We start from the raw sequence: 12,475 nt of genomic DNA on the forward strand, positions 1-12,475 counted from the left end.
CCTTGCAATGAGAAGGTAGGTGCTGTTGTGGTGGTCACAGCAGAGGGCTGAGGAATTCTGAGCCCCTTCAGAGTGATAGAGGAAATAAGACCTGTGCTCAGACAATGAAAGAAGTCCTACCCTCAAAAACAGAATAAAAATATCTTTTGACTTTACTAAGCAGGAATCAATTCAGTTCTATAGTGACATCAGGGGCTTATACAGGTAAACAGATTACATTACTTTTGGCAAGTACCAAGGAGCAAAGAAAAGTCCAACTGTTCTACTATATATATATATTTTTACACACAATTTATCAGTCTTTGCTAAGGTATCTTATTACAGGCCCATGGCTTGTTAATGCATATGTTTTATCACTAAATCTGATAAACAGAAGACTAATTTACCTTTTTCAACCCTGGCACATATTTCACATGATAAATTCATTGCCTAAAACTTCAGTTGCTTACAGCCAAAAACCCCCCCAACTGCTGGACTAAGAGCTGCAGAACTTGCCTGTTTTAATATTACAATATTTATCACCTAAATATGAGCCCTCCAGAGGGATAGTATATTTTACAAGCATCTATCCAGAAACTCATTGACAGTATTATTTGGCACAAACTAAATTTCAATTAAGTTATTCTTCTATACAGACCAAAATAACAAATGCATTTGTCAGCTTTTATTTAAAAAAAGAGATTTACTACTAAATTTGGTTTGTATTCTGCCCTATTTATGAGTCAAAGCTCTTGAAAAGTCACCATGGATGGCAAATCTTAGCAGTCCCTGTGTTTTGGCTTTTTTTTTTTTGCCAGAACCAGGAAGTGAGCTAAAGGGCTAAGAGAAATTCTACTTCCTCCTCCTGTTTTGCCCTGCCCATACAGTGCTGGACTCCAGGGAAATCTGCTGAAGGTGGTGAGGAGCTGGTTGCCTTTATGCTGCAGTCCCCACAGCTCAGCAATCAGCCTACTCCTTGCTATATTTAAGAAAAGCTTCCCTGAATAAATGAGTGAAAGAAAGCTTAGAGGAAAAAGGCTTAACACACCCAAACACTCACAGCCCTAGCCAATAGTATTCATCCCCCAGCCTTACCACCCATTCCTCTTCAACACTCCACCCAGAAAAAGGCAACCCTGCCATTCTGCAGATCTACAGTTTAGCTCTTGACAAAAAAAAGCCTAGAATGGGGGTCCAGGATAAAGGATATATGAAAAGCCACATTTTAAAACACTTGTATCACTGTGGAGGACTACTAACTGGCTACTGACAAGATTTCCTTTTGGGGAAAAAGTCTCTTAGAACTAGGTAATGGATACTATTCAGAAATGGTGTAATGTAGATGTGTCCTCATAATAATTAAGTATGATGGATCCTTATAGTAATTAACTTGAAGTGTCTACCTGTCCTGCTCTGCCAGCACTAAATGGCAGATAGTGCCTTCTCAGGGCACTTACATCATGCAGACTCCAGGGGCAAGGCTCCCTTCCCTGGGAGACACTCTGGGGAAGATGTTTCTACTCTTCCAAGGCACAACTTAAGGGAGGGATGTAGTTTGCATCTTCTCTGCCACTGAAGATGAATGTAACTATCATCTCTGCTAACTAAAGCTTGTGATTAATGAGTATATGCCAACCAGAGACAGAGATGTCTGTTATACTATATACTGTAGCATGTAGCTTCTCATTCAAGACATGCATAGCAGAACCACTTACCTTATAATAGTTCTCTCAACCATTTAGACCATGAGACAGCCTTTTAAAGAAACGCCTTCAGCAGCAGATTGTGGTATCCCTTAGTTTATGAATTAATTCTTTCAGCCCAGAATCAACATCTGTATAACAGAAATTCTTCTTTTGGTCTGTAAAGTAAAGGTTTTCCTCCATTAGTGTTAAAATTCCACTCCTTCCCTTCAATTAACAATATTCCTCTTGCATTTTTTAAAAACATTTTTCATTATATATGTTGTAGGCCAGAGACGAACCAGAAAGCTACTGCTTACAGTCAGATACAGAGGGCATCTAAGGTGAAATCTATTCCAGCACCATGTAAACTTCACAGTGTAAACTCCAGGTCAGACAACATATGCTGAATATATGTAAACTTCAGCAGAAGCTGGAAATCCAAGCAGTAGCATTCTGGCAGATCATCTGAAAGAAATTTTCTGGCATGATGGAAGCTGACTGAGAACAGCGGACTGGTGATTTGCTTGTTTTTAAATTATAGGAATAAAAACAGTTGTGCGGCTTCTTGTGCATTTTTAGACCTTCCCAAAGTCAACCCCCTTTCCCCTGACCAAAAAAAAGACAACCCACACTTCAGTTTTAAATGTCAGGAATCGTTTCATCTGGTTGCTAAATGTAATCTCTGCAATATTAACTGCAGATGCTGAGTTTCTGTGGTGTTAACTACAGATGTTCATGGAGATTTTCACAGAGGCAGTACTGTAGCAGAGAGAATTTTGTGAACAAGAGGTATAGTAGCTATGCTTGAACAGTCTTTGTCCTTTCATTTTCCAAAATACAATGCAAAAGCACTTTGAATTTCATTTAAAGGTTTAAAGCTTGTTTGTATTGAATTACATTAGTATAGCTGAGTGTACTCATTTTGCCATTTATTTTGAGGGAAGATAATGAATTTGTTTCCATTAACACTACTGGAAATTAAGCATTAAGTAGTTCTATCACTGAAGTGATAACTTAAGCCTTTAGGTTACCCTTACAGGTTAGTATTTGTTTTAAGCTGCCCCTCTTCCTAGTAGATTTCTGTGCCTTCTCCTGCACTTTCTGATCCCAAGCAACATTTTCAAAATAATTAATCAAACCCAATGCTTAATTTTTTCTCCTAGGGCTGCTAATTGATGATAGCACAACTACTCAGTCCAGTGGCAAAAATTTTCAGTGCTGGCTAACTGACAAATTACAAATAAAAGGCCTCCATATTTGTAGCTGAGCAACTAATCTTTTAGTAAAATACATTTAGCATCAAACAGAAACTAGAAAATCTGCTTTGATATGGCTCTTGCCTCCTTGAAAAATACATACGTACTATACAGGCATTTTAACAAAAAAAAAAAAATAGTTATCTGAATGACACTGTCCTATCTGAATGACACTGTCCAGGTAAGAACACTTTTTCTTTAAAAAAAACAAAACCTTTTTCTCTCAGTAATAATGTTAGATTATTAAAACTGAACATGCTAAAATTAAATATATTTTACACATAATGTGTAGTTTAAATTTCAATTTGGACAATGCAAAAAGATCATAATGATGCAAAAAGATTAAAGTTTCATGTTCTGTCTGGTCAATTTTACTTCCTGCTACTATCTTACTGCCATTTTAAAATAGCTTTCTGAAACCATTTTTAGTATTATTTTTAAAACAATTTTATCAACAATTGATTTTTGGATCCAAACTGCTTAGCAATTTCCCTTTAATTGATCAGGGAACATATCTTACAGATTTAGTCAAGCGAAAGTATCCCATTGGTATTTTAATATTAACTCGCTACTAACTTTTGGAGAGCTCTCCAGTGGTATAATGAAAAACCCTGTAGCATTGCTAAGGAAAACTCCTCTTGGCTGCAAGTAAAAGATGGCAACATATTAAAAGGACTCCTTCAGTATTGTTGTATTATCTGCACGTATTTAAAATGTTATGCAAAGCTTTTTGAAATTATTTGGAAAAAATAACCGTGCTCTTGAAATAGCCCCTTTTAAATTAATAATTGGCAGTTTTAACTTACTCATTTCCACACCAAGTGTAATTAAACCACACCATAGATTGTCCAGTGCAAAATACTCTAAGAAATTGTTTGAAATGATAGTGAATGCAAATGTATCCAAGCTTTGTTTCTTTCAATTACTCACCCCATTTAAAACAACTGAAAAATGGAAGTGATGCTTCATTCTTCTCTATAGGATGGTTTCTTTCTCAATACAGTCAGGAACTTCACATTCAAACATGTCTAGAAAATCCTTATTGCCATGAAGTCTCTCACTTCCCTACAAGTAAGTAGGAGTCATATTAAGTCATTATTTAGCTGAGTGGTGACATCAATGGCAACCTCAATTTTAAAATCTGTGGAACTACGCTACTCCTAAGGAAGAACGAATGTCTCAGCTTTCATTCACTTCCTTATTTGGGGCTGCCTTCTCTACCTTAGTTGCACAGCATCTGCATGGTTGCCCCATCCAGTCAGCAAATGAGAGCAACTGATCATCTGTAATAATGGCAAAGTCAGAATGGAGGGAATAAAATAACATTTGTAGATATATATATCATAGATATAGTTGGTATGTATTTTTCCCCACTTCCATCCACTGCGATCAGGTTTTTGGCTCACCAGGGCAGTTTAACACTAATCCAGAAATTGCTGAGTGAGGTGTGCTCTCTTATTTCTTGACTGGAGTATAATCGATTGTTGACACACTCCACTGAATTAGCTATTAAGCATCAAGAAAATGATAGTTTGCATAGTGTATTATGTTAGGATTGTACCATGCAGTCCAGCTCTAAGGAGCTGGCAGGTACAATATAGAAATGTTGCCTGAGACATTACAGTCTCTTGTACTGTTGTCTACTACTAATGTCCTGGCTTGCCTGAAACTAAAACTAGTTAATTCTTAACTAGAACAAGAAGTAGCAACTACTTAAGCCTCTTAAATCGTGCTAGCTCAAAAATGTAATTGTAGCAGTTGAGCAGCTATTACAATACAAAATGATAGTCACTTAAAGTGGGTAGGTCCTGAAAAATAAAATTGGAGTATGCCCTTAATAACGTAATGGCAGTCATGGAATAATGTACTGAAGTGAAAGTAGAGTTGAAAGAGCAGGGACAGAAAATGGCGTAAGAGAGAAGCTGTTTTGACTTTTATGAACTGCACATTGGAGAGCATGCTGTGCAGTGTATAAGCAGTTACTGACAGAAAAAGGGAAGACTACTGTCAAGTGAGGCCTTGGGAAGCCATCTCAAATAATGCACTTGATGAAAAAGTACCACACATCTAGGTTAGCTGCAGTATAAAATAATTTTAGCCAAGAAGTATTAAATCTTCATAATCTAACCTGAGGGTTTTTTCTTGAACTGTCATTGGGATAATGGAGCCTTGTACATAAAGGAAAGGTTGTTCTGGTGCTGAAAAGTTATTTATTTTATTAGTAATTCATGTTATGCTCATTACTGAATATGTTGGTAAGCAAAACTATCTGATAAGAAGCTATTTAAACTATCATTCCTGGTGGTAACTTTAATTTGAGAAATCATGGGCTGAATCCTAAAACCTATCTTAGTTTTTAATCAGTCTTTAGCTAATGGATTGATTGAATAGTTGGTTTTGTGCTTTGCTTTTACAAGAACCATGAAATTCTACAGAGAACTTTCTCCAGAGAACCTGGTCCTCCTGCAAAGTTTCTTTTCAGGAGGGTGATACTAAATTAAGGATGGTATTTCTGTCATCTTCAGTGAGCTTTGAATCTGATTCAGCAATATGGATCCTGACTCTACCACTCCACTGACAACAGTGGGAAGTATCCTGAGTAAGGACTCAAGAAGTATTTAAGGATTTAGTTCATTGTGATCTAAATAAAACCAGTAGACAAAGCTTGACTATAGTAGTTTTATTTATTTTTTATTTAAAAAAAAAAGGGGCTCCTTGCAGGTTGCCCTCTTCAACAAGCTAATTAAGCTGGTCATAGTTTCACAAATTGGAAAAAGGACTGTACGATCGATTGTCATGTTTCAGTAGTTCCATGCAGCAGGACATCATTATGCACTGAGCCTCCAACACTCAGGAAACTGCAGTTTTTTTCAGCATTGCAGATGGGAACTGAGAAACAATTAAGGTATTGTAAATTAAGTACATAAATCATCTTAGGAACATTTTTTTGGTATGCTGTTTCTCCGTGGATTGGAATGGCATCCTTGAGCCTGGATCAGCGTTTACTATGTTGTATGTATGGAGGCTTTCAGTTTAGGTTTAGGTGGCTGAACATTGCCACCTGCAACAAATGGTCTGGGGAGAAGAGGAAATTATAGTATCAGAAAGTGCTGTGAGGAACCCTGGAAGCCCATGGTGTTCAATGAACTTGCCTTTCTAGGCTCACACGAGCACAGTTTTGGTTGTCAGTAGTGTCTCTGAAAGCACATAGGCTTGCAAGATTTTATAATGGGGATGCAGGCATCCAGAATTAAGCAGGTATATAAGTGCATCTCCCTCACTTTTGACAAGGTGTTACTTGATATAATTTTATACCAGTTCTTTGTTTTTAAAAGATTTCCGGCACTGTAAAAATATAGAGTGCATATTTATTTCTAAATTTTACGTAGAGCACGTGATGTATTTTTTAAGCCTTTCCATACTTTTTGTTGTGTTCACAAGACTATATCAAATGCAATACCAGTTTTTTCTACCTTTCTACAAGCTAATTTAAGTTTCATCTGAATTTAGCATGTCTTACACAGAAAAAATGAGGATAAATTGTGCTTCAAGCATTAGAATGATGCATATCTTTTTCTCTATTTTGCTTTGTATCACTTGTTTCATTCTCCTTTTAGAGTCAAAGACAGCAGATAATGAAATGTACTCTGTGTTACATGACTGGCACTTCATAGTGCCTCTGTTCGAGGAATGTACTATAATGTTGAACTGCTCACAGAACTGCATAATTATCTTCTCAGTTGGATACCTGATGTGTTGTTTTTCCTATTATTCATGAAGTGCTTTGAGGGAAAGATTTACTGTGTACAATTTTATTTTATTTTCATACTGATCTCTATTTTATTTAAAGTCATGTTTCATCATGAAATCACTTAATCTGAATAAATCTTCTTATAAAATCTACTTTGGAAATTAACTTTTCTGCTATGTCCCTGAATGATTTTTGGCCTCATTTCTAAAAAAGAGCATTTCTCATCTGTGAATTGTTCTATATTATATCCAGTAGATTTAAGCCTTTAGAACACCTGAATGATCCTATGGCCTTCTAGCATCATCTTATATCATTCTCCCCCAGGACTGGAAAGTTTAATGTAATTGACACTTAAATTACAGAAACAGAAAGAATCTACAATCCCATATGTCTTATTTTAAACATAATGTCGTTGCCTTTGTTTCTAATATTAAAATTGCCAAGGAACAACACCAAAAAATCACCACTATGAGACGTACCCTTGCTTTATTAATGCTTTTACCTTTCTGCAGAGGATCAGGCCTTGCAGGGTACACTTTATTGGTAACAATTCAGATGGAAAAACATTTTCTTGGGCATAAATCACTGGGATAATATGCATTTTCATAGCAATGCTTCAAATCATGAGAACTATCTTAAGTCCTCATAGTCAGTAGTTTAGGACTGTATTTTGGCATAGGATTTGCTGAGCTGCACTTGAACAATTGGCCTCAGCATAATAAAAGTAAATGGTCCCATGCTAAATAATTAGTTATAAAAGGAAAAAAAGAATTACGTTAGTTCTAGTAATAAATATTGTCCATTATTTAGCAGAGCCTATTTTAGAGTTCAGTGCAGTAGGCAATCACCCCTTTATGTCTGGACTGGTTTGATGAACCTCTGCCATATTTTATATTATTCTTTTTACATATTACCTTTTATTAATTTAATTTTAAGGTAATTTTCCTTTTACCTTGGAATGATGCCTTTGGAAGGAATTCTTGGTATTGCAACATCTAGGTCTAGAGAAAGCCTGAAGCACCTGGAAGCCTGATATCCTTTAGATTAGTTTGATATTCTCATTTAGATTCAGTTCTTGGATTCAGACTTATGGAAGTTTCATCCAAATAAGTGGTATTTAACTCATTGTGGTGAGGAATTGTTAATTTTCCCTGAGTTGCTAGACAAGACTTGGACTAAACTCAGTTAAGACTAAGGTATACTACCACGCTCAAAGCAAACACTTGGTGAAATATGGAAGCTGTATTTGCCAGCTCATTTGAGGAGGTTTACCTGCCTTTTGTTATGAAAGGTCACATTATAGGTGTCTTGGGGGAACCTTGGTTTTTCTGGCTGCAAAGACAGCAGCAACAAGCATGAATGCTTTTTACCAACTGTGACTCTTGTTTTGGATGCAGACTTCAATAGTTATCAGTGATTATGTCATCTTCAGAATAGATTATTGTAAACATAGAAAAATAAGCATTAGGTGGGACCTCAGCAGGTCATCTAGTCCAAACTCCTGCTCAAAGTAGGGCCATCCCCAACTATATCATCCCAGCCCAAGCTTTGTCTAGCCAGATCTTAAAAACCTCTAAGGATGGAGATTCCATAACCTCTCTGGGTAGCCTGGTCCAGTGCTTTGCAAAAGACTCGTATTATCTGTCCTAAACTTCCCTTGCTGCAACTTGAGACCAATCTACCACTGAAAACAGTTTAGCTCCATCCTCTTTGGAACACCCTTCAGGTAGCTGAAGGCTGCTGCCAAATCTGCCCTCAGTCTTCTCTTCATCAGACTAAATAAGTCCAGTTCCCTCAGCTTCTCAGAAGTCATGTGCCCCAGCCCTCTGACCATTTTTGTTGCCCTCCCTGGACCCTCTCCTATTTGTCTACATCCTTTCTATAGTGGTGGGCCCCAAACTGGACAGAATACTACAGATGTAGCCTCATCAGTGCTGAATAGAGGGGAATAATCACTTCCCTCAAGCTGCTGGTAGCGCTCGTACCAATGTAACCTAATTTGCCATTAGCCTTGTTGGCAACAAGGGCACACTGTTGGTTCATTCAGGTTATTATCCACAGTAACTCCCAAGTCCTTTTCAGCAGTAAGGTCCTCTAGTTCCAGAAACCCACAGTGTGGTGTCTACCCACTTATTAGGTTATTTAATGTTTTCACTTGGCATTTGGGATCTGAGCTGACAAGTGTCTTGGTATGTTCGGGAGATGGGTATACTCAAGAGAAGTTTCCAGTCTAGAACTTACTTGTTCATCTCAGCCCCACACAGAATGAGAAGGCCAGATTGCATCCCCATGCCTGTGTATGTTTGTGTGGGTGGTGGGGGTCTCACTTCAGAGAAAGACAAAGCTTTAAACTCCACCTGCAGAAGATATACATAGAATTGGCATGTATTTCTGCCATCCAGGCTGTGACTGCTTTAGGTTCTGAGCTGGGAAGCCAAACATGCTGTCTTCGCCACCACCCCCCAAGCAAAGCAGTAGCTATGAGTGGCTTGCTGCAGTGGTTGTTGGAGTGATCCCCTTAATGGTGTTATTTCTTTACCTTAGAGCTTCTGCTCTAGCACTGCTGATGATGGTCCTGTGTTAGGGGATATTACAAATGGGTTGAGAAAAAGTGTTTTTGATTGGAATGGATTGAATTAACGTGAAGTATTACTTAATATCCTCTATATTGGTTAAATTATTCATGATTAGAAAATGAAAAGATAAACTGGCCATCAGTGGTATAAATAACTCTCCAATGAGAGGGAGTTAAACACTTAAGGGAACACTTAAAGGAACTTCAATGAAAACTATATATTCCCTCAACAGGACAAGTTACTTACAACCATTGCTGAAATACTTCATTTGCAAACGCCTTTGAACATTTTAAGGTCAATATAATGATATATTTGCGGGCCACAATCAAAGAGCTCAGTTATATATATTTTCCATATCCTAGATCAATGGTTTTGATCCTTTTTTTCATCTGTGGACCTCTAACCATTTTTTAATGGATGTGCGGACCCGTTGGAAATTTCAAATGGAGGTGTGGACTCCTTTGAATTGTAAGTGTGGGCATTCATATACTTCAGACTGATCATAGTCATCTTTTGCAGACCCTTTAGACATGGTCTGTGGGCCCTCAGGAGTCTTCAGACCACAGATTAATTAAACTACTGTGCTAAATGGTTTCACAATGTTTAGGGCTAAACATCTATGTTAACATGGCTTGTTAGGCCAACAGCAAAGCTGTCTACTGAAAGGGTTGGCTTCTGGTAGACCTAGGACCCACAGTTTTGTCTCTTTAGTCTGATTTGTGGCAACCTAGGAGTAAACAAGGTTGACATCAGCATTGATTGAAGAAATCAAGCGTTTTCTTCAAAAGTATCTTTCCTGAAAGACCAACATCCTCAGAGAGCATTCACTGCTGTTGACCTGTTTGCCAAATGGATACGTATCTAATGGAAGTGGCTCCCTTTAAAAAAGCCTCAGAAGATTGCAAAAAGCCAGTATTGTAAGGCTAAATAAATGAAATCAAGAAAAAAATGTAATATAGTGATATAAATGAGCAGTGATGTTAATGCTTTCCTATATCCATGAGGTTTAGGTTATAAATAACAATTAATAACCTTCACCCTCAATTGTAGCATAATAACTTAACTACATTTAATTTTTAAAACCAAGTATCCAGATGAAGGCAAAGTTGTCATTGTATTTCATGATCCTGTACTGTTGCAACCTTCATCCTCCCATTCCCCTTCCCCGCCCTTTGTTTATTATTCTCTGGAATAGTATCTAATTAAAATACCAAAGTCCTTAGGCAAGAGTCCTGGCAATTACATTTTTTTTCTGTAAAGTGCCATGCATGCCTCTGTGGCATTGTATACACAAATAATGCATATTAAACTAATACTTCTATGTCCTTGGTCTTTAAAAGTGCTTTTTTTTTGTTTTGTATCTTTCAGAACTGAGAAGCAGAGCAATTCTAGCCCTGAGAGGATATTTAGTGTGTCACAAACGGCCAAACACAAACACAAGAACTGTCATTTATTTTTTGGCATCTTGTTCTATAATAACCTAAAGCATCTTAATTGCATCCATCTTTTAATTTCCATCCTGTGGACTATTTGGTATGTTTGGAATGCTGTTTACTTTTCATACTGTGCTGAGAATGCTTCTAATCAAAGGAGTCCCTTCCACACATTGTACATTTCTATTTGTTTGGCAGAACTACTTGAAATTATTTATAATGAAGGATACACATAGGTTGGAACTTTGTAAGGACAATATAGCTCTGGGAGGAACCTAGTAAAGATCTTAGGCTATGATAGTGAAAAATCTCTGTTGGTTACAGCTCTGAAATCTAGATGGAAGGTCATAGGAAGATATTTTGCTTTATAATGCTAATGTAAGAAACAAAGACACTTAAGTTGAAAAAGTTTTCTGATCAAAATTATTGGGAGTATTTTTTTTTATTTTTTTTTTTATTTCTTTTGCTTATTTTTAGTCCTTAAGTAAATGTTGCCTCCACAGGATGACTTTGTCCATCCCAGGTATGTAGCTGATAATGATTTCATTTTGCAGTACTAAAATTAATTGAACAATAACCTTATCTGTGCTGAAAATAAGCTAAAGAAAACAATGAAGTAGTTAGCCCATTTATTGCTGGTTTTTAAGATCTTAGACTACTGTATTTTAATGGTACTGCTTTTATATCAGATGCAGACCAAAATGGTCTGGAGCACAAGCTTGGATTGCCCTCTCTAATGAAGGGAGCTCAATTTGGCAACCAATAAAGTCAGTCACAGCTATTATAAAAACCTTTTAAAGATTCAGCTGGTTTCAAAAAGCCTTTAGGCTACTGCATATGATCAAAAAGGCTCTTTGAAACTGAAATAAAGCATTAAATCTTCAGCTGTATTTAAATATTTCTCAAACAATTGTCTATAAAGCCTTAGTCACCATGTAATATTAAAAATGGGCCTTTCAAAAAAAATCTGTATATGAAAATACTAAATGTAAAGTAATAGCTCTCTTCCTGTTTGAAATGTGTGGATAGCTCTAACTTCTATTCCACACAAGTAGCAATGGTAGAAGACTAATCACACACAGGAGGTCATTCATGCAAGCATATTTGTCAGAAAATATTTGTTAGGGACCATGGAGTATTCTTGTAACTCTCTGTCTCTCTGGTATATTGTTTAGAGTACATCAGTGAGGATCAAAATCAAATTCAGCCAGTCTTGCTATACACATATAAAATGTATTAATGTGTGAAATGTATGGTTTTTCTGCCCTGTCAGACATACAGTATTATTGCAAATAAGGAAGAGAACATTGACCTCTGGTACCTTCCTTGCATCAACAATACACCCAGATATAAATCGGAAAGTCCACAGCACTAAAAAATTTGCTCAGATGAGGCACTGCATGATTCTTGACCTACAAATGGTATGCCAGACATATTCTGGTATCAACAGTAAACTGAATAATTCTTCAGTATTATCAACTTATTTTTCCCTTGGTCTAATACTTCAACCCGTCATTTGCACACAGTATTGCTAAGCCTTGTTCAGATACTAAGATTACAAAACATTGGTTTACAAAAGAATCTTATCATATACCCAAGTACGAAGTAGATCTGCTCTTTGTTTGTAGGGACTTTAGTGGATTGCTACAATCTATGCAGCAGGTAGGAAGGAGTGGAGAAGTTCTGCTCTCAGCACCTCAGGCTTTGTAAATGTGGCCAGCACGTGCTATAGATGTACACTGTGGACTAGCCTACGCAGACATTGTTTATTGCAGTCACTGTCTCTAGCTTTTCT

This window comes from Crocodylus siamensis, chromosome 4 (assembly GCF_052110815.1).
Source record: "Crocodylus siamensis isolate JL-2025a chromosome 4, ASM5211081v1, whole genome shotgun sequence".
NCBI lineage: Eukaryota > Metazoa > Chordata > Crocodylia > Crocodylidae > Crocodylus > Crocodylus siamensis.